The sequence below is a fragment of the Cupressus sempervirens genome, chromosome 10 (assembly GCF_028749045.1).
Source record: "Cupressus sempervirens isolate cs-2001-9-10 chromosome 10, ASM2874904v1, whole genome shotgun sequence".
NCBI classification, from domain to species: domain Eukaryota; kingdom Viridiplantae; phylum Streptophyta; class Pinopsida; order Cupressales; family Cupressaceae; genus Cupressus; species Cupressus sempervirens.
In genome coordinates, this window is record NC_143127.1 from 417,705,458 (window position 1) to 417,732,183 (window position 26,726).

Below are 26,726 nucleotides of genomic sequence, written 5' to 3' on the forward strand. Positions count from 1 at the left end.
GATATCTTGATGATGTGAGATTCACTCGGTATATCTTTGGACATATGGATATTTGGATGGGTTTAGTACTTGTTGTGGGTGCTATTTTAGCTGTGGATTTTGATAACTATAGATACATGTGATTTCCTTTGGATCAAGTGTTTGTGCTTGACATTTCAGTTGGTACATGATTTTATGACTCTTATGTGTTATGTTGGGTGGCTTTCTCTTTGGATGGCTTATATGTATGTCTGATGGCAATGGCATAATAGGAGGTGGGATCATTCATGTTTGAGATGCTAGATACTTTGATTTTTTTATGGGTACCAGGATAGAGCACATGGTGTACTGTGATCTATGATGGTGGATGTGAAAGAGGGCTTATTTCCTTGTTCATTTATGTGGCTCCAAATTACATAGTATACAACAAGAGGGAGATTGTTGAGATTATATGTGTTGAAAACATTGCATAATATTATTATATTGTATTATTTTATTTTATTATGTAATGTTGTACCTAGGAGCACCTTAATGGATGTGCAACATGGAGAAATTATCATGGGATATACTTGATGAGTTGTATTACAACATTGTGATAATATATGATGTAATTATTTAATATTAGGGAAAAATAATTAAATGTCCAGTATTAAATGTGGGTTAATAGGGGTTTGGTTTCTCATGGTTTTAGCACATGGTTTATGTAATACCACTAGGTGATGTTGTGGGAGCTTGCTACTATATAAGCAACCACAAGGGTAGTTGTTGTATGAGAAGGGCAAAAGGCAAAAAGGGAAGTCAAGAAAGATAAGACTTGATAGGTTAGCCAACAGAGAATTTGTGAAGGTTGGAAGAATGGCAAGAGATGTGTGGATTCATGCTTATTAACATAGATTGTCTGGTTGTGGCTATGGATTGAAAGCTTCCATGGTTGTATTGCAATGGTTTTTTACTAAATAATACAAGGTGATGGACACTTTTGGACGTTGGGTTTTTCTCTCAATAAGATTTTCCTTGGATATATGTTGTGTCACATTTTGATATAGTACAAGGTAGGAGAATCCCCAAAGGAGATGTCCTAACCCCTAGCATATAAGGTCACACTATGGAAACAACACAACAAAGAAACAATAATGCAAGATCTGATAACAAATCACAACTCTTTTTTAACATAAAAATAATTGATTACATGCAATATTTCTAGTTGTAAGGCCTTCTAGGTTAGGGCCAAATACAGACAATAATTACAATATTAGTTCTACAAGATCCCACAAGATCCAACTCACAATCTTAATCCTAATCATAAGTAGTTCAGATCCACAACTAGATAAGTACACCAATAAGAATCCACACTTGTACCCTCATGTCCACCAAGTAATCGTCTAGTTCTCAAGCCGTAGCTACTAGCCCTTCAAAATTTGCATCTACCCCTTATCCTCTTCTTCAAGCTGGATGATCAATATCACTACCTAAAGACTCTACAAAACCCCCTACTTATACCCAACTAAGCCACAAGACAACCTAGTTCATTAAAAATTAAATTAAATCACTCACATTAAATATATGTTGAGCCACAAGTCAACTACAACACAAATTAAATACCCATACAGAAATTAAATGCCAAAAATTGGCTCATAGACAACTTGGCACCAATAAGAACCAAGACCAAGTCGAGTGCCAAACAAAACCAAACCAAGCATCAACAAATTCACAAGCACTGTCGAGCTCTCAGTACATTTCAAGCACCACAGACATTATCGAACTCCATTGACTATGTCGAGTTCCAAAGACCATGTCAAGCTCCCAAGCATTGTCAAGCATCTCATTGTACATCAAGCTCCCAGAGCATGCTGAGCTCCCAAGCACAATCTAACCCCAATAGTGAACGAGCACCACAAGTACACACCAAAATCCCTCTAACATGTAGGATTTCCAGAAAGCTTTGTATGCTCCTGCATCAGACACCCAAGTTAAAAAAGATGTTCTAGTAGTTGGAAGAACATCTTTTGGGATTCAACACAAATCCCAAACTAGTTCTCCACATACATATCCTGCAAGTCTTCAACTTGTAGATTATTTCCCTTGTTCTTCTTACAATTCTTCACATCCATCTTAGGTGTGCTATAGGTCTACTTTCCATACTAATCTCCAACCCTTTCAAAATCTACCAACTCAACTCATCTACCAATACTTAGGCTCCTCCTACTAAGCTCTTCATTTTGCAAAGGAATTAGGGACTACTTCCTACCACCTTTCTCAACAATAAACACATTCCTAACACATTCATGCACAACCTTGCAATCATAATTCCAAGGTCTACCAAGTAACACATGACAACTGTTCATGTCCACAATATCACACAATGCTTGATCCTTATACTGCCCAATCTGGAAATTAACAAGGCATTGCTCCCTCACTTCCAAAGCATGCTCACCTTGCAACCAACCAATATTATAAGGATAAGGATGTCTCGCTCTCTTAAAACCAAGTTTCTAAACCATCTCCTTAGCAATAAGGTTATCAATACTACCTGTATGCTTACAATGTGAGCACACTTCTATGAGTCATTATATCCAAGATTGCTCAAGAATGAGGTCTCGAATGGTGGCTCATAGCTCTCTATTCATGAAGTGTAATGGTTTGTAATGGAGGCCCTTAGTTTGACCTAGTTTGTGCCCATGCAACCACACCATAAAATGAGAGATTCAAAAATCCAATATGCATACAAATGGAGATGAAAGCTAATCTATATGATATCAATACAAAACAATGCAAGATCAAATCTATGAAAGCAAGATCTAAGCTAGTATAAAAATGCAAGGATGGATCATGATGATGGAAGACATGGATGCATGAGAGAAGAAGACAAGAAGATAGAAGTTTTTCACAAAAAGCTTTAGTATTCAAACTCCTTCAAAAATCGCTCTCCAAACTTGTAGCATAACAATAGCCTAGAGTGTGTGTATGTAAAAAATGAGGAGAGGGCTCTCCGTTATAAAGAAGATTGGATGATCAAGATTAAGAGGAAAAAATATTTAATCAAGGGCTAGAAAAAGAATGATTTGTATGAAATAAAGATCCACTAATGAGAAAATAGGAAAAGAATTAAATGAAATCCCACTTAGAAAAATGTGCATTTAAGTGTAGAGGAATTTTTAATTTTTAATTATTTTATTTCTTCTTTAAGTGGAGATTTATTTAATTAAAAGGGAGAAAGTTCTTTTAATTAAATAGGAAATATTTAATTAAATTAAAAGAGGGGTTTTTCTCTTAATTAATTAAAATATCATAGCCTAGTATGCTTCTCCTACGGTTGGTCACTTATTTATGAGCTTGTGCATGTTGCTTAGCCTATTGATTAATGAATTTAGAGAAGATGTCAATTGTATTATATATAGATAGAATGGGCCAATTTGATATGCCCATTGTTTCTATAGGGGACCACCTTGTTTAAAATACATGATGTTGGACCATGTCGTACCATATAGATGGTACACCGGTCAATCAACCTATTCCTACACATATTTTGCTACTTAGACTACTACTACTAACTATGAATATGCTCAAGCAACAAGCTCTGAAGCTGGAACCAGAAGGGATGTTAGGTGAGGTGGTGACTTTCCAACAGCTCCTTCAATGAGTGCTACTAAAACCTTGTCGGTAAATCACTACAAGTCCTGGGCAAACATAAACTTATTACCTAAAGACCTCCAACTGCTAGGACTAGTGCTTTTTATACCTTACGTGCTACTAGCTCTCAATCTTGATCTTCGACTAGATTGGGGACTTAAATTAGTGATGGTGGGGATGCTTACTCTTTTAATTAAATGGGGACTTATTTTATTTAATTAAAAGGGAGATTTTCTTTTAATTCAATAAGACTTAGGATAAAATGAACAACCTTAGGAAATGAAATAATTGAATTTGATCAAGGAAATTGATTTGAATTGATTTAATAAAATATTGCAAACCATTGATTCAAGAAATTGATAAATTGATAAATTTAATAATGGGGGCCCATAGTTTGGGTGATCATTTTAGGGTGCATGCACTACCACCATCCACAATCACAGTGTAGATTTTACCACTAGTCTTACAACAAGCTCTGAGAAAACTAGTCCTCTAACAAGAATCTAATGTCCTCCGACCAACCAATACTCGTCAAGCTAGAAAAATCTCTCCTTGCTCAAGTTGATTGTCCTGGACTGCAACCTCATTCACAATAGCAAATGTTCTACAATGCAGACATTCAAAAGATCTATGCCCTTCTTGACCACATTTGAAATAATTACCTCTAAACCCACCTCCACCTATCCTCATCTTCTAATCAATAGGTTTTGGTTCAGCTTCAACACTCAATTTAGCTTGTGTCAAGCTATCCTACTTCTCCTTCCCTCTAGCATTACCTTGACTTTTCCTCTTCAACTTATCATCTACCTTCAGAGCATATTGATAAGCATCCTCAATTGAAGAAATATTTAGCATACCAACCAAATCTTGAATTGAATCTCAAACCATTAATGCACCAAGCTACCTTTTCCTCATAAAATTCTTTGTGTCGAGATTGAATAGTCAACTGTAGAATTCCACTTTCTATTTTAGATTTTGCAACCTCTTACACAACTCAAGTTCATAATCAGCAAAAATGATCTTTCAATTGAGTCACCATCAACCTCCATCTAGTGCTCTTCATTTCACCTTCTTCTTCTCTATCTCTTTGCAGTTTCTTCCACCAAAGAGAAACATGTCTTTTCAACTTAATTTGTGCCAACCTCACTTTGAGTGGATCTTTAATATCCTCAAGCTCAAAGTAGTCTTCCAATTCACCAATCTAATCAATAGGTCTTCAGGAGTCAAAGTACCTGAAAAATTAGAAACCTCCATCTTATGCTTCAACTTCAACTGAGATCCAGGTCAAGCAAACTAACCAGCGCTAGTTCTAATAGGTCTCTCCACACGATCAGTTTTGTCCTCACCGCTAGATCTAGTAACTTCAAAATCTTCAACAACTTCCTCATAGCCATCTTTAGTACCCACATGCCTAGGTATACCACCTAAAGCACTCACAATTTCAACAATCATGTCACTCTTCATCAATGCAATCTTAGATCTAAATTTCTCTCTAATCTTTTTTGAGATCCTTTCTTGCATAGCATCACTAAGATCATAAATTCCCCTAGGGTCCAATCTTCTTGGAGGCATCTTCCAAAAATTTTGTAAACCCTAAGCAATAGATCTACTAATCCAAAAGATCAATCAACACCACAAGATCAACCTTCTCTGCAAATCCTCGTGTAAACTGCCTCACCTTTGGCAATCTATCTACACACTTAGCAAACCTTCACTCTGATACCACCTAATGCAACACAAAGTAGGAGAATCCCCAAAGGAGATGTCCTAACCCCTAACAAATAACCCCACAACTTGGATAAAAAACAACAAAGCATTGATAATGCAAGATCTGATACCAAATCACAACTATTTATTCATAAAAATAACTGATTACATGCAATATGCCTAGTTCTAAGGCCTTTCGGGTTAGGGCCAAATATAAACATTAATTACAATATCAATTCTACAAGATCCCACAAGATCCAACTTACAATTTCAATATCAATCTCAACTAGTCCAAATCCACAAATGGACAAAAACACCAAGAAGAATCCACACTTGTACCCTCAGGTCCACCAAGTAATCCTCTAGTTCTCAAGCCACAGCTACTAGCCCTTCAAAATTCACATCTACCCTTCATCCTCTTCTTTAAGATGGATGATCAATACCACTACCTAAAGACTCTTCAAAACCCCCTACTTATACACAACTACACCACAAGTTAGCCTAGTTCATTACAAATTAAATTAAATCCCTCAAATTAAATATATTTTGAGTCACAAGTCAACTACAACACAAATTAAATACCCCTACAGAAATTAAATGCCAAAAGTTGGCTCACAAACAACTTGGCACCAACAAGAACCAAGACAAAGTTGGGTGCCAAAGAAAACCAAACTGAGCATCAATAAATTCATAAGCACTATCAAGCTCCCAAAGCCTACCGAGCACCACAGACATTGTCAAAATCCATAGACCATGCTGAGTTCCAAAGACCATGCCAAGCTCCAAGACCATGTTGAACTCTCAAGCATTGTTGAGCATCTCAATGTACGTCAAGCTACCAGAGTGTGCCAAGCTCCCAAGCATAAACAAAGCACAATAGTGACCGAGCACCACAACTACACACCAAAATCCCTCCAACATACAGGATTGCTAGAAAGCTTAGGATGCTCCTGCATCACATTTCATGGGTATGTTGTCTATTCTCTTGCATGTGGATTGTAATTGTATATTTATTTCAGATCTATTATGGGTTATGTGGAAATGGTAATATATTTTTTGTTGCAAGATTCCTTACACTTAAATCAATGGACCCTTGGTTTACAGTTAATTTGAAAGGTTCTTAAAAAGTCCACCAAGGATCAAATCTCTCTAAGTGTGTGTTTCCAACATTGAAAGGTTCTTAAAAAGTCCACCAAGGATCAAGTCTCTCTAAGTGTGTGGCTCCAACATTGAAAATGGATTAAGTGTCAGGATGACAATATATTTAGTAATTCATTGCTTTGGCCAGAGCAACATAGTTTGGAAAGAAATTGATTAGCACTGATGAGGGTGCAAAGAAGAGAGGAAAGGCTCCTCACTTTTCGTAGCGTTGTTTTAGTGTGAAAATAAATGAAAGCCTGAGTGAAAGAAAGAGAGATGCAAGTGGACAGTAGAAGTTGAAGTCTCTTTTCCACTAAACTATGCCAAACGAATATGAGACTTGCTAAATGACCAATCTCCAAAATATGCCAAACGTGACTTTGGACTAAATTGTTTGACCTAAGCTTCAAAATATTTGGTCCACTCATTTGCTACCTATGTACATACCCACAAAATGTAACCACACAAGTATGTGCTTTTCAATTTATACCCTACATTAAAGTACAAAGGAATGTTTTTACTATATTTCAAGATTTAAATTGAAAAGTGAGAGGAGGCACAATTAGCAAGTCGGTTAGATATTTTATCTAGTTTTTTCATTTAATTTAAATTTAAATAATGAATTTCAATTACTATCATACCATAAATGTCGATCTATAGTTCATATTTAAAATTTATAAATAATAGTTGATATATTAGATCTTATAATATAAATGAAAGAATGATTATATTAATTTTTATTCTAATTTCTAATTTATGTTAATTTTGTGAATGATATATTCATAATATTTATTATTTAACAATTTTAGTAGATAGACAATAAATTGGAGCACCTTTTCCAACTAAGACTCTAATAGCCACTCAAAAAATACTAGTCAAAATTAACTAAGGATTACAAAATAGTTGGAGAATAAGTTTCTCACACAAATATCACCAATTTAGATTTGGCGACAACTCAATACATAATAGACTCTCATCCTATATAATTGTAATACAATTCCCCCATAAAATAGGGCTTCCTTGTAGTACAAACAAAACACACAAAATATCTACTAATTTAATCTATGACCTATTAATAAATGATTAAGATTTACAATTGTAAATTAAATATAACTTTCAAAGGTGTTGACATAAAATGCGTACTAGAATTTGCAATAGCCAAACTCCCCTTTTAGAGTAGGGGTTGCATCCATCTAGATTGTAAAGGGGTTTATCCCTTGACTCACACTCATGTATAAATAGTTTTATTTTATTATTATAGGGGTGGGACATCATTTTCCCACAAAACCTCTTATTTGTCAAAAAAACTTGCGAGAGCGACGAGAAGGGTATCTATATCATGGGTATGATATTCAAAGTTGCATGTACTAAGTGTTTAATTGTGCAATATTAATATGTTGTAGAAATTATTATGCTTATTTAGCTATTTGGCATGGATTTATACAAGGATATATAATATGAAATGATTACATTCATTTTTAGTTTGATGGAAAACAATAATTGAGATATAATTCCTATGAATATTAGTTAATTAAATTGTAATGGCTAAATAAATACTCAGCGCTTAATAAATATAAATCGTTTTATGATAATTCCAAAACTATTGGGGCAGTCATATGATTATGGAAACCCGCTATACTATTGTTCTAATTATGCAACCACTCCCTGTGGAGGATCAATACTTTTATTTTTGGAAAATATGGATTTTTATGAGGTAGAATGATTACCAAAAAATACATGAAATAAAAGGGATTAAGAATCGTATTTTTACAAGGTGAACATGACTAAGGGATTGAATTTTAATTCCAAGAAAATATTTCAATCAAGAGCATGCTTCTTAATGCCTCATATCATATGACAAGAGTTCAAGAGATGTACATATTTGATATAAGAAAATGAAATAATATGCAATCAAGTACTTGGAAATATATGTCTATCACAATGATAAAGAAATTACTTCTCAAGTACCTTTACATTCGTTTTTGTATAATAAACTATTTTAATATCACATCATTTTAAAAATAAATCACTAAAATATTGTAAATATTTACACCATTAAATATACAAAGATAATACGATTGTTGATTGATTCCAACCTTGGTCGGAGCGAGTTGAGTGATTCGGCCACCAACCAAACCCAATCTTCTATACATAACATTCGTGCCCGACCCTGGCTCTTTTATAGTGCGGCCCGCCTACTCATCCCCTTCTTCTTATTTTAGCCTAAACTAAAGATCTTTCCCCTCACATTTTACATGCGTTTATAAATTTATTGTAGCCTAGGTCTCTTTATGTTATACATTACCGATGTTGAGATTCCTCTGAGACAAAATTGGATGCCGACAATTTATCACGTAGAAGTCCGTTTGTTTAGGAACAACACCACATCGTTCTCTGTCTCCGAATGTTTACTCGAAACCCTTTCAAGATGCTGAAACAATTTTTTATCCCCTCTCTCCTTACTCTTGTCCATACTGCATTCCTCTAATTTTCCCACAACTTTTCTCATACAAGGCCGCTGATTTGGCCCTCTGCTCATACACATCAAACCTACACGTAACACGCACAACATTTGCTCTGTGCATTTCTCATTGACCACATGCGAATCCAACACTTCCATCTCCCCTTCGCCCATCAAAATTGTGTCGCGTGTCCACCCCACGATGTCCATGCCTTCTCCGTAATCAGCCTCACCCGTCGCTTTCCTCCCGCTTGCCAGCTCCAATAACACCACTCCGAAGCTGTGCACGTCACTTTTCTCGTCCACCCTCAACCTCTCCACGTACTCTACTCGCCACATTTCAAAAAAAAGAACAATAAATGAGATAAGCTATACGGAGTACTTTAAATGTTAGAATATGAAGACAATAAATTGTTCGTACCTGGGGCTATATACCCATGCAACCCAACATAACTAGATACTGTGTATTCCTCCCCCAACCTATCAAGCACTATGCATACGCCAAAATCTGCAATTTTAGCCCCAATATAACCGTCTAGCAAGATGTTGCTGGATGTTGTTGGCGGTATTAATTTCTGCCATTAATATAGACAACTAGTCCACCGTCCAGCCCAACTCAGCCGTCCATCCACCGTCCAAAGTAAATATCAGACAATGAAGCTGTCCACATTAAACAGCCATCCCAGCTACAGTATAGAAGCCGCCCATATTTTTAATACATGAAATATTATAATATAATATAACATGTGTAAAATGTTTGGTGTATTCTAGAGAGAGTTCTCACCTCTATAAATAGAGGCATTATGTAAGAATTTAGGTATCAGATGTTTATCTGATCATGGTGGATCAGTAGAGCCCATTTTGGGTTTCTCATTGTGCACCATGAGTGGATAGAATGTTGTAGCATTCTAAAGATTTATGAGGATTTGTAATGGAGTTTAGTTATGTTAATGAGTATGAAGTGTTGTAGCACAACTTGATGTCTTTGTGTTTTGCTTATTGATTTGAATGTTTATCATTGCATTCATGTTTTTCTTTGATCCACTCTATCCACCTCCTTCAAGTGGTATCAGAGCTAATGGGAGATGATGCTAGAGATCATGTAGAGTTTGACGAGCTTAAAACTAGTGAAGAGTGTTGTGGCATTGTAGCCCAATAGGCAACAACATTTGAAGTTATCTCTTGCAAGAATAAAGAGAAGAACAAATTAGGAAACTACGATGAGAAATAAACAAGCCATGAAAAGAAGGAAGCCAAAGTCATAAATTAGAAGCATGTGGAGCATCTCTATGCAAGTGGGAGTGCCAAAGAATGCATACACATGGCATGGAAGATTTGGATCATGGAAATGTTTATTATGTCTTTGTGTTTAAGTATGTGTGTTTGATGTTATAGAATAGTTATTGAACTTAGTTGTGGTTGTAGTAACTGAAAGTAGGTTGGATTGGTGGTGAGTTGGTTGTCATGATGCAAAGGTCTCTATATGTGTTGCTTGGATATAAGTGTTGGGATTGGAAGTGAAAATTTGTCTGTCTAATTGTGAAAGATACGATGTTCTCGATAGTGGTCATGTAACAGAATTTGGTTGTATTCGTATTCCCCAACCAAGTGATTAAAATTGAATTAGTGATGATTTTTAATGGGCTATGTGAATGTATGTGGTGCATTATCGGTTGTGCCCGACACTCTAAAGGTTTTATGTTTGACATATTGATGAACCATGTATGTGAAAAGGATTCCTATAGAACTGGCGAGTATAGCGGCTGGGCACCCATGTATCTCGGTAGATGGATTTCTTTTTATATGGACTCAATAATTAGTTTGATGCAGGTCAAGAAGGAGAAAAGCCAAAGTGATGATAATTTTCCCGTAGTGATAATTCATGGTCAGTAGAACCAATGAATGCTTGGTTTGTAAACAATTGGAGTGCAAAGTTTATGGTGATCTTGAAACCATTTGTATAATGTTTGAGAAGTTTGTGGTGAGCTTGAAACCACTTCATAATTGCATAGGTTAGGGGTAAGCCGTAAAACCTGAAATAATTATAATGAGGGAAAACAATATAAATGCAGTAGCATTAATGACAGAAATTAAGGGGGAGTGTTGGCAGTATTAATTTCTGCCATTAATATAGACAACCAGTCCACCGTCCAGCCCAACTCAGTCGTCCATCCACCGTCCAAAGTAAATATCAGACAATGAAGGCGTCCACATTAAACAGCTGTCCCGGCTACAGTATAGAAGCAGCCCATATTTTTAATACATGAAATATTATAATATAATACAACATGTGTAAAATGTTTGGTGTATTCTAGAGAGAGTTCTCACCTCTATAAATAGAGAAATTATGTAAGAATTTAGGTATCAGATGTTTATCTGATCATGGTGGATCAGTAGAGCCCATTTTGGGTTTCTCATTGTGGATCATGAGTGGATAGAATGTTGTAGCATTCTAAAGATTTCTGAGGATTTGTAATGGAGTTTAGTTATGTTAATGAATATGAAGTGTTGTAGCACAACTTGATGTCTTTGTGTTTTGCTTATTGATTTGAATGTTTATCATTGCATTCATGTTTGTCTTTAATCCACTCTATCCACCTCCTTTAGATGTGACATCCCTGTGTAATATTGAAGGGGAGCAATCATGGTGCATGTAACTCAGCCCACGAGCCATGTCAAGAGCGATCCCACAACGTGTCGACCATTCGAGCGGCGTTCCTCGTTCAAGGCCACCGTGCAGACAGTCGAACAAGCTGTCGTTGGGCATGAACTCGTATACCAACAGCTTGTAATCCGACTCTTCACTCGATATGCAATAGAGAAGCTTGAAGATGTTGTGCTGGATGAGCCCCAACGTGTCCACCTCTACTTCTGCACTTGTACTTTCTTCGACCTCGCCTTTTGTTTTCAAACTACCTGTTGATTTGCTCGCTTGTTGATCTTCTTAACGGCTACCGTTTTCCTGTTGGGGAGAATGACCTTGTAAACTTTTCCAGCACCGTCGGATCCAATCATGTTAGTCTCCTTCAAATTGTCAATGATGTATAACTCATCCACATCCACCGAGTGGAATGAAGTCACTTTCCACAATGGCCAACTGCTTGGCTTACTGAAAAACAAGAAGTAACACAGACAAATGGAGCACAAGATGGAGATCACTATAAGTAAAATTGATAGCAGAATGGCAGGTAAGCTCTGACGTGACAACTTATGAGGAGAGGAACAGGGAGGAAGCATCAAGTTCTGATCACCACATAACTTTGGATTCCCCAGAAAGGCATCCTTGTAAGCTAAGATATCGAGGGCGTCGGGAATGCCTCCAGAGAAGTCATTGTTAGATACATTGAAAACTGTTGGTTTCAGGCGTCCTAATTCGGAGGGGATTGTACCACAGAGCAAATTGTTGGACAAATCAAAACTGTTTATGTTGTCGTTCAGAAGTGTTGGGATTTCGCCTGTAAGTCGATTGTGACCCAGATTGAGCTGACTCAGTTTCTTTAGCGACATTATTTCCTTTGGAATTTCTCCTGACAGAGAATTATGGTCCAGCTGGAGAATACTGATCGAATTCAAGGCCCCGAGCTCATGGAGAATCGGGCTTGACAAAAAATTGCGACTGGCTTTGAACACTTGTCGATTTGTCAGCCGCCCAACTTGTGCAAGGACTCTTCCTTCGAATCGGTTATCGCTCATCTCCACCCGACTCAGATTCTTTGCTCCGCCGATTTCAGCTGAAATCAGGCCTTCAAACATATTGTCGCTGAGAATCAGCTCCATGAGACTGGAAGCTCCCCATAGTCCAGGTGGAATCTCACCCCTCAGACGATTGTTCTCAATATTTAGATACTCTAGAGAATTACAGTCTTGGAGGGACGAAGGCAGAGTACCACTAAATTTGTTTGAAAAGCCATAAAAAGAGTAGAGCAATCCCCCGCTACACAGATTCTCTGGCAGAGGTCCTTCCAAATCATTTTCCCACACTTCAACGTGAGTGAGGTTTGAGAAGCTGCCCAAAGTCTGGGGCAACCATACGTTGAGCTTGTTTTGGAACAGCTTCAAGTAGCTCAAGTGTCGTAGCTTGCCAAGCTCAGCAGGTATTTCTCCCGTTAGCCCATTAATAAACAAATGCAAAGAAAAAAAATATGTCAGATTGTAGACTCCCTCGGGAATTATGCCCTGAAGCTGATTCTCGCTCAAATCCATGCTTTCTATGCTCCTCAGTTGCCCAATGTTGCCCGGAATTCGGCCAGACAAATTGTTGCCGTAGAGAGACAGTTCTCTCAAATTCTCGAGAGCCATCAAAGTGGTAGGAATAGCTCCCGATAGATGATTTTGCGATAATTCCAACTCCTCCAGGTGAGTTAGATTGCCCAAGAAACTTGGCACTCCGCCCACAAGATTGCAGTTTCGCATCCACAATTGCTACAGTTGCTTTAAATTTGCAAGTTCACTGGGAAGCACAGCAGGGGTCAGAGGATTGTTGTCAAGCGTGAGGTTCTTCAAAGACTTTAAATTCCATACAAAAGTAGGGAATGGTCCACTCAAACTATTTTCGTGGAAAAAGAGAGCTTTGAGCTTTGGTAGTGTACCAAAAGTTGGAGGAATGGGGCCACTGAAGGCATTATTTGCCAAGTTCAACTCGCTCAACTCCGAGACACGAGTGGGCAGCATTCCAGCGAAGTGGTTGTTTGACAAATCGAGCTTTCGCAAATGCTTGCAATGGAGGAGGGTGTGGGGGAAGGTGTGAAAAAAAAACTATTGCAGTCACTGATTATTAATCTCCTATCATAAACGATTATTAAACTGCTGAAAATAAATTTCCAACTAATATCGAAAAATAACACAACTGCAACTTCACTTTTAAAATACGGAAAGAAATGCGCAACACAATGAACACAATATTTTCGGACAAATTGTCCCTGAAAAAACCCCTAAGGGAAAACCCAGTTCTAAAGATGAGGAATTATATTAAACTTCAGCAAATCAAGAGATACAAAATTCATTGCCTCTCACTGGCAAAACTCCGACAATCTCCTAATTTCTCCCGCTGATATTCCCCACTGCTATCCCCACGCTAACATTGCACCCTTGCTAACACTGCAAGACAATTTGCTATCACTGCAAATTGATTCTCCAAAACTTGTTTCTCCAAATGACCCAATGACCCCTTTTTATACTACCCTATTGGAAAAACCAACGACCGAGATTAAATCAAACCAACAGCTGAAATTAAGACAACTCGACAGCCAATAATAGAATTGGTTGCAAGGTGTCCAAAAGGGAATCACTAAAATTAGTAAATAATTACCCTTGCAATAACCATTTACTAATTCTTGGCAAGTGGATAAACAGCTATCCAAACTACCCATAACTAATGCTGCTATACATAGATAAGGACGAACAGCTGTCCAAGCTACCCATAAATACTACTGCTATTTTTGGGTCAGAAATAACAGTTGTCCAACTAACAATAATTAACACTCCCTCTTAGCGAGGAAACTGTTCTACATGACACCCATCTTATCTCTAAAAAAGATAAATTTGGCCTTTCCCAAAGCCTTCGTCAGAATGTCTGCTACCTGCTCATCTATAGGTATGTATTGTAGTCGAACAATACCTCGTTGTACACAATCCCTGATGAAGTGATATCTGATATCTATATATTTAGACCTATCATGAAACACTGGATTCCCAAACAACTTGATGCAACTCTGATTGTCACAATGTATCACAGTAGTCTCAACCTTCTGACCAAAAAAGGCTACTAACAACTTCCAAAGCCATATAGCTTCAAATGTCGCCATGCTAACTGCTATGTATTCTGCTTCTGCTAAACTTAGAGCCACAGACTTCTGCTTCCTACTGAACCAAGATACAACTTCTGATCCCAAGCTGAAACAACACCCTGAAGTGCTCCTTTTGTCTGTTGCACTTCCTGCCCAATCTGCGTCAATATAGCCTATCAACCTGATACCTTCACCTCGAACATATCTGATCCCATACTCGACTGTACCACGCAAGTAACTTAGCACATGCTTAGCCGCTATCCAATGCATTCTCTTTGGTTCAACCATGAACTGACTAAGAGAGTTTACTGCAAATGCTATATATGTTCTAGTGTTGACCAAATACATAAGCGAACCAATCAATTGTCTATATGAAGTGGGATCTACATCTTTCTCCTTAGTTGTATCTACCTTTTTCCAATTCGTGATCATAGGTGTAGACATGGCTTTGCAATCCTCCATCCCAAATTTCTTCAAGATTTCAATGCAATATTTTCCTTGACCAAGGAAAATCTCCCCATCTGTCTGCCACACTTCCATGCCTAGAAAGTAGTGCATAAGTCCTAAATCCTTCATCTCGAACTCTTCTACAAGGTTCCTCTTGCAATCCACTATGAGTCGTAGTGAACTTGTAAGAAATAGGTCATCCACATAAAGAACAAGAATGAGAATCTCACCCCAACCATCAAGTAGTAGAGGTTAGCATCTGCTTCACTCTTCACAAAGCCCATTTTCTGCAAGTATGTATCAATGCGCTCATACCACACTCTAGGAGCCTGCTTGAGTCTGTACAATGCTTTCTTCAATCTGCACATGTGAGTCTCTTTGTTGTGTGCTACAAAGCCTTCTGGTTGTTCTATGTATACCTCCTCCTTCAACTCACCATTAAGGAATGCTATCTTGACATCCATTTGATGGATTTTCCATCCCATCTGTGCTGCAAGTGAGATTACAGCTCGTATAGAAGTATACTTGGCAACTGGAGCAAATGTCTCCTCATAGTCTATTCCCTCCTTCTGAGAGAACCCCTTTGCCATGAACCTCACCTTGTATTTCTCGATGCTACCATCTACACCATGCTTTATCTTATAGATCCAGCGTGATCCAACTACAGCCCTATTTGTTGGTCTAGGTACCACCTCCCACACATCATTTTGCATTATTGAAGAATATTCCTCAACCATAGCATCTCACCATACCTAATGTTTTGCAACTTCCTGATAGCTAGAAGGCTCACTATCTACCAACTAACTAACTAATGCCACGTAGTCATTGAACTTGGTTGATTGTCTTCACTGTCTAGTACTCTTCCTAGGAGCTCCCACAAACTCTTAAGTATCCCTTTGTGTATCTGGAACCACATGGTTCCTGCTGCCAACTGTAGAGGATGAAATGTCAACCTCTAAGTCTTCTAAATGCATTTCTTATTGCACCTGTTGCTCCATACTCTGTGAATCTTCACTAATTGAGTCTACACTCGCACTGGTAACTGTACTTGAGTTTTTCTGCCCTTGACTTGGTCTTGGAGCTTCTGTTGGCTGCTCACTCTAATCATCTGCTAGCAAATCTCTGGATCTCCTGAATGCCTTGTCCTCCAAGAACTTGACATCCTGTCTGACAATAATTCTTTTAGTCCCCAGAATGAAAATCCTGTATGCCTTTGAGGTCTCACTATACCCAACAAAGTACCCCCTCTCTGCAGTCTGATCTAACTTTGTACGTGTATCTTCAGGAAAATGGCAATATGCCAAACTCTCAAATATCCTAAAGTGACTAACATCTGGCTTCTTCCCTGTGAAAGCCTCCTCTGGTGTCATCTTCCCTAGCACCTTGTGTGGAACTCTATTCTGAATGTAGATTGATGTATTACACGCCTCTGCCCATAAGTAACGGGGCATGTCCTGGTCATGTAGCATAGCTCTTGCTACCTCTAATATAGAATGGTTCTTCCTCTCAGCAACTCCATTCTACTGTGGATTGTAAGGAATAGTCTATTCTCTCTTGATTCCTTATCTATTGTAGAACTCCTGGAAGACATTTCCTTTGTACTTGCCTCCATTGTCTGACCGAAGAACCTTTATCTTCTTTCCTATCGAGTTCTCCATAAGAGCCTTGAACTCTTGGAATCAACTAAAAACCTCATCCTTTGTCTTCAAGAAGTATATCCAGGTCTTTCTAGAGAAATCATCAATAAAAGTAACATAGTACTCATATCCTCTGAGAGATTTCGTCGACATTGGTCCACAAACATCTGAATGTACTAGATCAAGAATACCCTTAGATCTGGTGTCACTCCTTGGAAAAGATGCTTTCGCAAACTTTCCCAATACACATCCCTTACATACATCGTCATGCTCTGTGCTCACCTCTGGAACACCTATCACAGTCTCACGAAGAAATCTAAGTGCTCCATGATGAATATGGCCCATCCTCCTATGCTATAGCTCTCCAAGATCTCTAGAATTAATGTTGCTTATAAGTGCCTTAGGAGTATCAAACTGCAATTTATAAAGGCGACCACTCCTAACTCCAATAGTTATGGGTGATTTCCAATCCTTGTGCTTAATCAACACATTTGTGCCTCTAAAGAGTACATTATACCCCCTATCCTGAAGAACAGATACAGAAATCAAATTCATACCTAAGCCTGGCACATATAACACATCATGAAGTGGAATTATCTTTCCATTCTCCCTCTGAAACTGAACAGTCCCTTTCCCAACAGGGTTGAGTTTGGACAAGTTTCCCATAGAAATCTGGATGTTGGTGTCCTCCTCCTTGTAACTGGAGAAGTACTCTCTAACTCCTATCATATGAAATGACGCCCCACTATCTATATACCAAACACACTATGAGGTTGAGCTAACCATACAAGCTATGAGTGCAAACTCATCTTCCATTCTACTAGAGAGTTCTTCTGCACTTGCTGAAGCTTCCACCTGCTTCTTACCCTTCTTCCTCTCTGGGCAATCACTGACATAGTGGCCAAACTCGTGACATCCAAAGAACTTGACCTTAGAAAGGTCCTTCTTCTTTTCACTTTGTGAATTTGATCCTTTTCTAAATCCCTTCTTTTCTTTCCCTTTACCCGCTAGGGAAGCATTCTCTTGTTCCACCTCTTTTTTTTTACTCTTGTTAGCCCCATTGACAAGACTTAGTCTAAACTCCTCCTGAGTGAAATTAGTCCATAGTCGATCCCAACTCGATAAAGTATCTCGTCCACTGACAACTTGAACAAAGACACTCCATTGTTTAGTAAACCCATTTAGGGCTATTCTCACTAGCTCATCATCACTAGGGCTATCTCCAACAGCTGCTAACTCATCCTTGACAAGTTTGAGCCTGGTGAGGTAACTTGTGAAGTCTTCTCCCTAATTCATCCAGGTATTCTTTAGCTTCTCTCTGAGAAACAACTTCCTGTTGGTGGTAGCATTCTGGTATAGATTTAGAATGGCATCCCAAATCTTCTTTGTTGTATCTAACTCCAAGATATGTGGAACAATATGATCCTTGACACCATCAAGGATTATCCTCCTCGCCTTGGCATCATCCTTTCTATATGCTGCAAGCTGTGTTGCATCCGTTGGTACAGGTACAACACTGGTAGCATAATCCTTAATACCATTCTCTTCCAACAATAAAGAAATTCTGGCCTTCCAGACACCAAAATTTGAGGCACCATCCAATCTATCCTGATCTCTCAAACCAGCTGAAGCCATCTCAAAGGTTTAAAGCAATAATAAATCTAAAGAGATTAAAATTTCTTTCCTAGGGAAAAACTCTTCTACCCTTAACAATGCTCTGATACCATGTGAAAAAATAACTATTGCAGTCACTAATTATTAATCTCCTATCATAAACGATTATTAAACTGCTGAAAATAAATTTTCAACTAATATCAAAAAATAACACAACTGCAACTTCACTTTTAAAATACGGAAAGAAATGCGCAACACAATGAACACAATATTTTCGAAGAAATTTTCCTTGGAAAAACCCCTAAGGGAAAACCAATTCTACAGATGAGGAATTATATTAAACTTTAGCAAATCAAGAGATACAAAATTCCTTGCCTCTCACTGGCAGAACTCTAACAATCTCCTAATTTCTCCCGCTAATATTCCCCACTTCTATCCCCACGCTAACACTACACCCTTGCTAACACTGCAAGACAATTTGCTATCACTGCAAATTGCTTCTCCAAAACTTGTTTCTCCAAATGACCCAATGACCCCTTTTTATACTACCCTATTGGAAAAACCAACGACCAAGATTAAATCAAACCAACGGCTGAGATTAAGACAACTCGACAACCAATAATAGAATTGGTTGCAAGGTGTCCAAAAGGGAATCACTAAAATTAGTAAATAATTATCCTTGCAATAACCATTTACTAATTCTTGGCAAGTGGACAAACCATTGTCCAAACTACCCATAACTAATGCTGCTATACATAGATAAGGACAAACAACTGTCCAAGCTACCCATAAATACTACTGCTATTTTCGGGTCAGAAATAACAGCTATCCAAATAACAATAATTAACAGAAGGGACCGGTGAAAGCATTGGATCAAAGAGTCAAGGAAGTGAGGTTAGGAAGGACGCATAGGGTGAAAGATAAGTTGCCAGAAATGGAGAGCCCCGTGAGATTAATAGCGGTAACGGTATTGAAAGAATTGTAGGATATTCCCATCCAAACACATGGATTTGGTTTAGACTCATTCTAGTCACTCAAAGCATTTCAGGTGTCCCTCCAATTTCCATATTTAATTTGAAGTAGAACAATGCCATCATGCGAGAGGGAAGTGGAGGGGAGACACAAAAATAAGAAGATGAGCATTATGCAGCAAAAGAGAGTGAGAGCGTGGATGGGTATTATTGGTGCCATTATAAATTTTAGCAAAAGAAAATGTTCTGCTTGCATAGATTTTAGGAAAGCTCTTTCAGACTTATAAGGCTGCTTGAAAGAATGTTTTTCTGGGCAAGTTCCAAAGGAGGGTACAAATCTCTGGACTTGCCCACTCAAAGCTGAAAAAGAAAGAAAATGGAAGATGCAATGAATTGAGTTCAAATAGCGTCAATGACGGTCAACGTAACATCAACAAGCCCACTTTAAAGTGTGCATTTTAAATTTGACTACTTAAACTATGAATAGGTATAGGTATTTTGGTCTGTTCTTACATGTTTATTAATATCAATAGGCATTCTACAATGGCAGAATGGGTGGAGTGGGAAGGTGTGAGTGTGTTAATGTAAACATTTACTTTCTAGGTTAAATTTGACAACCATCTACATGTCAAGATCTTAATATTTATTATAAATACAGTATTGTTTTTTTAAAGTTTAATAAATGGTCCATAAAATATTTGAAAAAATTATAAATTAAGAGATATAAATAATCATTTAAAGAAAACTTAAGTGCATGCAAAAAAGAGGCAAAAAATGAAAAAAATTAAGTGCAAAAAAAAGAATGAAAATAAAAATATTTTTAGATGTAGTAAATTAAATTTTAATCATGCTTATAATAGATATCTATCGGCATTTCTTTAGATAGATTTATTTAAGATATCAATACTATTTTATTAGTCTTGTCATTGGTTAGGAGACTAAAGTTTTCAAATGTCTTTTTTTCAATTAGTTTACTATTGAAAATACTAAAGTAAAAATTAACCTATGGTCTTGCTCACTTTATTTAATTAGTTGATTTTTAATATGTTATATTTATTTTTTAATTGCTTAGAACTATTTTTACCCATGGCATTTTCTTTTATCAATCATCAAATTTGATAAAATATGAATTACATGTGGCATTCATAAAATTGTTCATGTACATCATCTATGCTTCCATGCTTAACATACATGGAAATACTGTTACAATTATGCATTGTCTATATTTCCACGTAACAAAAATATATTATTCTAATAACACTCAAAATTTTATGGATTCTACATGTTAATTATATGTAGACAGAGGTTATGCACAATGATACAGATGGCATTTTTTGGTGAATTACATGGACCACTAATAGGAGATGGCAGAATGGCTAAGTGGCATTTTGCAGACATTTCACTTGTCTTTTCTTTCAAAATACATTCTTCATTCATGTGTTTTCTCTAAATTTTGAAGTTATCTACTTCTATGAGCTACTGGAATATGGTTCCATTTTTTAATGAAGTTGAGTGTGAACATTAAACTTCCCTTGGAAGGAATCATGTTCATTTGTGGCTTGTCAAGTTTTCTATTTAGGTGGTTGCTGGGATAGCCAAGATGAATAAATCGTATACTAAGTTTCATGGTTTCTTCACAAAGATTACATCATAGCACCTTGTGTTTCAAGGCATTTTAAGTTATAGATCATATTTTAGATTCTACAACTATCATTCTTAGCACAAGTAGAAAACTAGTGACAGAGTTATAGCACCACAAGCAGAGAAAGAAACAAAGATTATGGAATACCCCATAGCTACATTTGAATTCTTAGGTTTGATATTTTTTTTTGTATATTGATCTTTATGTTCATTGTATTTTCCATTTGCATTGAAGCTTGATGCTTTTATTTTACTACATTAGAAAATGAATTCTATTGGATTGAACTCGATAGATGTCATTTCGAGCATTTATTTTGATCTAGCTTTCTTCTTTCCTCCTCTAGCTGTAGGATAAAGGCAAAGGAGCAACCAACAGGGTAAGAAGGTAGAGGCGGGAGAAAACTGAGAGCTCAAGCTTTCCAAGAGAATTTAGAACCATTATAGGGTATGAGCATTACTCAGCTAGTAGTGATTTGGGTATGATTGGTTTTCTTTGTAAGCTATATTTTTTCCCTTTCCTTCTGGGAAATTATATATCTAGAATCGATGGAACTTGTTGATGTACTATTATATTTAGAACTATTCTAGACTTTGGTAGAATGAGTTGATTGGGAAGCTCTTTTGGGGGCATTAAAAATTATAGAATAAATGAGTGGATTACCTAAGAATTGCACTACGAGGACATGATGGAACCTTCAATGCCTTGATTGAGATGGCAACACAAAGTGACTTTAATCTCCCAATTCTTTAGAATATTATGAGTTAATAAGCTAGCATTCCTATCATATTGACCATTTCATTTTTTCAACATGATTTTAGCCTTTCTAGAGCTAGGCTCTTCCCCTCATTATGTAATAAATTTAATCCTTTCTAGAGTTGATTCAATGAAAAATATGGTTGAAGTTAACAAAAAGAGATTTAGTAATTTTCAAATGGTCACTTGGGAATGAGAGTAGTCACTAGTGCTATTCTTATTTAATGAGTGAAAAAAGTGAATACATAGCTATTTGAATAAGGAAATTCCATGAATTGAATAGGAAAGGGGTTTGATATGTGTTTATTTTTATCGTGTAGAGCAATTGTTCAATTCTTGGTTTACTTCAAATGTACTTATCATAATAGGTTGGCATGGAGGTTAGCAAAGCTATGCTATGCTATTTTCTAGTGAATATTATTCAAAAGTATTCTATAATTGTTAATTCTCTAAAAAGTACAATACTAATTTATCAGACCAACAAGAATAAGTTGGCATGAATAATAAAAAAACAAACAACATATATTGAGTTTAGAATTTATAGATTATATGGAATGAAAGGATTTATATGGTCCCTTTTGGGCTCTTGAAGATGCGAGTTGTCTTGAATTCAATTATGTATTACATCTAAATGTCCTAATGGTGACATATTAAAGTTGAAAATTTTAATGGTGTATCAATACAGATTGAATTTCTAAATTGTTGTATTAATGAAATATGAATTTGTTAAGATTCTTATTACCATAAAAGCTTCGTTAGAATTAAGATAATTTCTTTGAATGGTATATATTTTAGTTATAACTATTTTTTATCAGTGATTTTGTATACATTGTTGTTTCCTTTAAAACTTATTTAAAATAATTTATTTTTAGTTGGCTTAACATACATGCAAGGACATGTATAATTGTGCATTGTCTATCCTTCCACATTTAGCCTACAGAAAAGGATAGGTGAGAGATAATGGTCAATCTCTCTAAACAATGTCTAGATTGAGGTGTTAGGATTTTGGCTCATTGCATGAAGGGAAGATGTGGTGAGTGTGATGAGAAAGATGGGTGAGAGGAGGTAGACACAAAGAAGAGGATGGTGTGTTTCGTCATAGCCTTGAAAACATTAAATTTTACAACACATTGAAGTGGTATTAGAATCTATCAGATTAGTCATAGCCTTGTCAAACATGGCATTTGAGAACACCTTGAAGTGGAATCAGAATATCTGATAGAATGGAAATGAATTTTTTTTTATTGCAGTGGAGTGAACTAGAGATAATTATTTAGTTAATTTTTATGTTATACAAATGGGCTTAAAATTCCAAGATACAATCGTCAATTTTGAATTTTGTATTATCATATCCAAAATATAATGGCCAAATTGTAAGAAGATGGCCTACAAAAATATATGGGACCAAATAGCCAAAATCTTTTAAGAAAATCGATATTATTTTCAATTGAAAATAGAGAAAATGCAATTGAAATACAAGGCCCACTGCTGCACTATTGGAAAGGTTCTACCTATAAGTATGATACATAAGGTACCAAGGAAAAAAAATTAATAGTTGAAGTGCAATCCAAGAAATGACTATCTGGGGCATATCAAGCTGCTAAACAAACTCTAAAGCTTCTATATTTTGGTGTAAGGTAGCATGTCAACAATCTTTCAAATTTTTGAAATCGTGTGCAGTATTTAGTAAGATGCCCTACTTATTTTTGATAGATCTTCTCTCTTTTTTTTGCTTATAGTTATCCCCATTAAAGGTGATCGTTTAGACTAGCAATGCTCTTTTCCAATCTTTCTACGTTCATAGTTTCTATGAACTATGAATATTTGAAACTAATTTCTCTAGGTATTGAAATTTTCTAAGAGGTGTTTTATTATTATAGATGATTTTATAGACTAACAATGCTCTTTTTCCATCATTTGTCATTCAAAGTATCTATGAACTATTAATATTTGAAACTAGTTTATCTATGTATTGCAATTTTTTGAGAGGCGGTTTTTTATTATAACTAATTTCTGATTTTTTTTTGAAAGAAGGGCTATATTTTTTACTTGTAATAATCAATGAATACAATGTAAAGGCTTAAGGTCAAATTTGGATTATGTATCCATTCAAATATAGAAACCATTCAATTTCTCACCAACTTGACTGAAATTATCAATATATTATTTGCAAATCATAGCCATGTTATTATTTTTTTGAATTCTTCTTTTGGATGCTTGGGTTTTCGTGTAGTATAATTTAAAATTTAAATGAAAAAAATTAACATTTCACTCTCTTTGGAAAGAATTCATCATCTCCAATGAGCTTATATTGTCTTCTTTATTAATAACTTAAAATTGTTTTCTCGTATGTCCATGTGAATTCTTCTTTTTCTTATACATAATTGAAACAATATTGGCCAAATATGGTCAAGATATATGGTGGTGAAAATCTAGAATTGAAGGAATACCCCACTTAGTATACTCCATCATAGGTAAAGTGCATTAGAAATTTGTCTATATGTACCAAACTTCACCTATTCAACCAAAAGATGGAGAAACGTATACTAGCTTGAAGATTTGACTATTTGTATAGAAATATATATAAGGAACATAAGATTTATACTACACACACACACACACACACACACACACATGTGTGTGTGTGTGTGTGTGTGTGTGTGTGTGTGTGTGTGTGTGTGTGTGTGTGTGTGTGTGTGTGTATATATATATATATATATATATACATATATATATATATACATACATATATATATATACATACATATATATGTATGTATATACATATATATACACACATATACATATATATACACATATATATACATATATATATATACACATATATACATATATGTATATATACATATATATATAAACATATATACATATATATATGTATATATGTATATACATATGTATATATGTATATATGTATATACATATGTATATATGTATATATGTACATATACATACACATACACACACACACACACACACACACACACACACACACACACACACACACACACACATACATAGATATATGTATATGTATATGTATATGTATATGTATATGTATAATGATAGTAAGCTTTATTTTAACATTCAAAATGAAGCTATGATAGAACAACAACCTGGTAGAATATCTTCCCATGATAGATGAGATACTAAAAGCTTAAGATAGTGTAGAAGTAGACAACCAAAATGAAATTATTTGCCACATTAAATCTAGTGAAATGATGTATCGGATTTGTTTCTCTAATAATTAGTTTTCAAGCCTAGGGTGAGTGGATATATTGTGATGCACAAGGCATTTACTATATTGTATGAGTATTAAACTATCATGTGATGGGTTTATGTTGACATTTGAGTTTCTAAATTTCACCCCAATATTTTATTCATTATTTTTACCCTAATATTTTATGATTCTTTTTATTGGCCTTCTTGTACCAAACATAATCAATTGTGTACTAACCTTATGAATAGATATTCATAAGTCTCTAGTTTCCATGTGGCTTGTAGGTGTCTAGAAATAGTACCTATAAAGTCTTGTTTATATCTAATTCCTCAAAGTCTCCAGTAATGAAAAAAAATTCAATACTTATAAAATGATAAATATTTTGTAATAACCACCCTAGAATTAAGAAAAAAAAGAAATATGAGGACAATATATCAATATTGATACCTCTACTCTCACAAGGTTTCATAGAGTGGTGTTACAAATAAGTTGTATAATGCTAGTCCTTGTATAAAATGGTACTTACAAATTTATTTATAAATCATAAATAGCTGATACAAAATGGTGCTTAAAATTTTATTTATAAACCCTAAATAATAAGAGGCAAGGATGTAGGCTCTCTCTTAGAGCTCTTGTTATTATAGTATTTTTTTGTTTGTACACCAATATGAAGTGCAAGATATATTTTGGACGTCAAATGGAATGTGTCGCAGCTTGGCTCCATCTATGTTCTCTTGGAAAACAATATTGAAGATTCTTATTTTCAATGATTGTGATTAGGCTTCGTTCCTTTCTTTAGTGGAGGGAATCTTGAAATCCATTGAACAAAGTGTTGGGAGCTAGTTTGGGAAAAGCCTTAGTTCATTAAAATGAATATGGTTTAGGTAAACATTCTTTTGGTTATTACTTTATATAAATTTTAATGTAGAACATATTTTAAGAAGTAGATTTAAAAGTTCTTTCAAATGAACATTGAATGATATCATTAAAGTTCTCAATGAATTTAATGGTAAAAACAAAAGTTGTACATATTTCTTCTAAAAAAATCCTATTCTATAATGTGACTTTCTTTAAATAGTTATTCACATCTATATGATTTAGATAGAAATGAGACTAGAAATTATTTAGTTGAGTATGATTAGGTAGCCTCCTATGTATATATTAGAAGAACATTCACAATTTCAATTTGGAAATGTTGTAGAATCTTTCAAACAAATTTTATGATCAATAATCCATTTTTTCATACATATATGATGGACTTAATTCAATATTATTTTTAGAAGAGCTTCTTTGAAACAATTATAAAACCTAGAGAGTTAGACCTAAAATGTAAAACCTCTTTTTTCATATTCAAAAGTAGATTGGTTATACTCTCATTATGCATAGCCTACTATTTACTAAACATTTTAAATTGGTCTTTCCACCTATTAGTGTGTCTCTAGGTGTACCATTGTTTTGTAACACAACTTTTTTAAGAATCCAATATAGTTAGATCTATCATTCTATGATTCTTTAAGTAGTAGACTCTTATTTTTTCTCATATCAAGGTAGATCAGTTAATTTTTCATTTACTATAGCCTATACATGTTAAAAATTTGTACTTCATCAGAAAACATATAAAAATCAAGGTAGTGCAAAACTATTACGCCCTAATGCCTTATATGCCTTTTGTAAACATTAAAAGTTTGTAGAATTAAAATAATGTATTTGTGTGATTT

At 35.5% G+C, this 26,726-nt stretch overlaps 1 pseudogene across 1 annotated transcript in view; it reads right to left on the reverse strand.

Moving 5' to 3' along the window:
* Nucleotides 1-8,469: 8,469 nt before the first annotated feature.
* The window catches only part of LOC149534479 (uncharacterized), a 70,813-nt pseudogene continuing 52,556 nt past the window's right edge, over nucleotides 8,470-26,726 (reverse strand). The window contains exons 2-4 of the transcript XR_016357190.1: nucleotides 11,527-12,876; nucleotides 9,339-9,472; nucleotides 8,470-9,243 (exon numbers count right to left, since the gene is read on the reverse strand). The product of XR_016357190.1 is annotated as an uncharacterized LOC149534479 (transcript). The remainder of the gene's footprint in view (nucleotides 9,244-9,338; nucleotides 9,473-11,526; nucleotides 12,877-26,726) is intronic.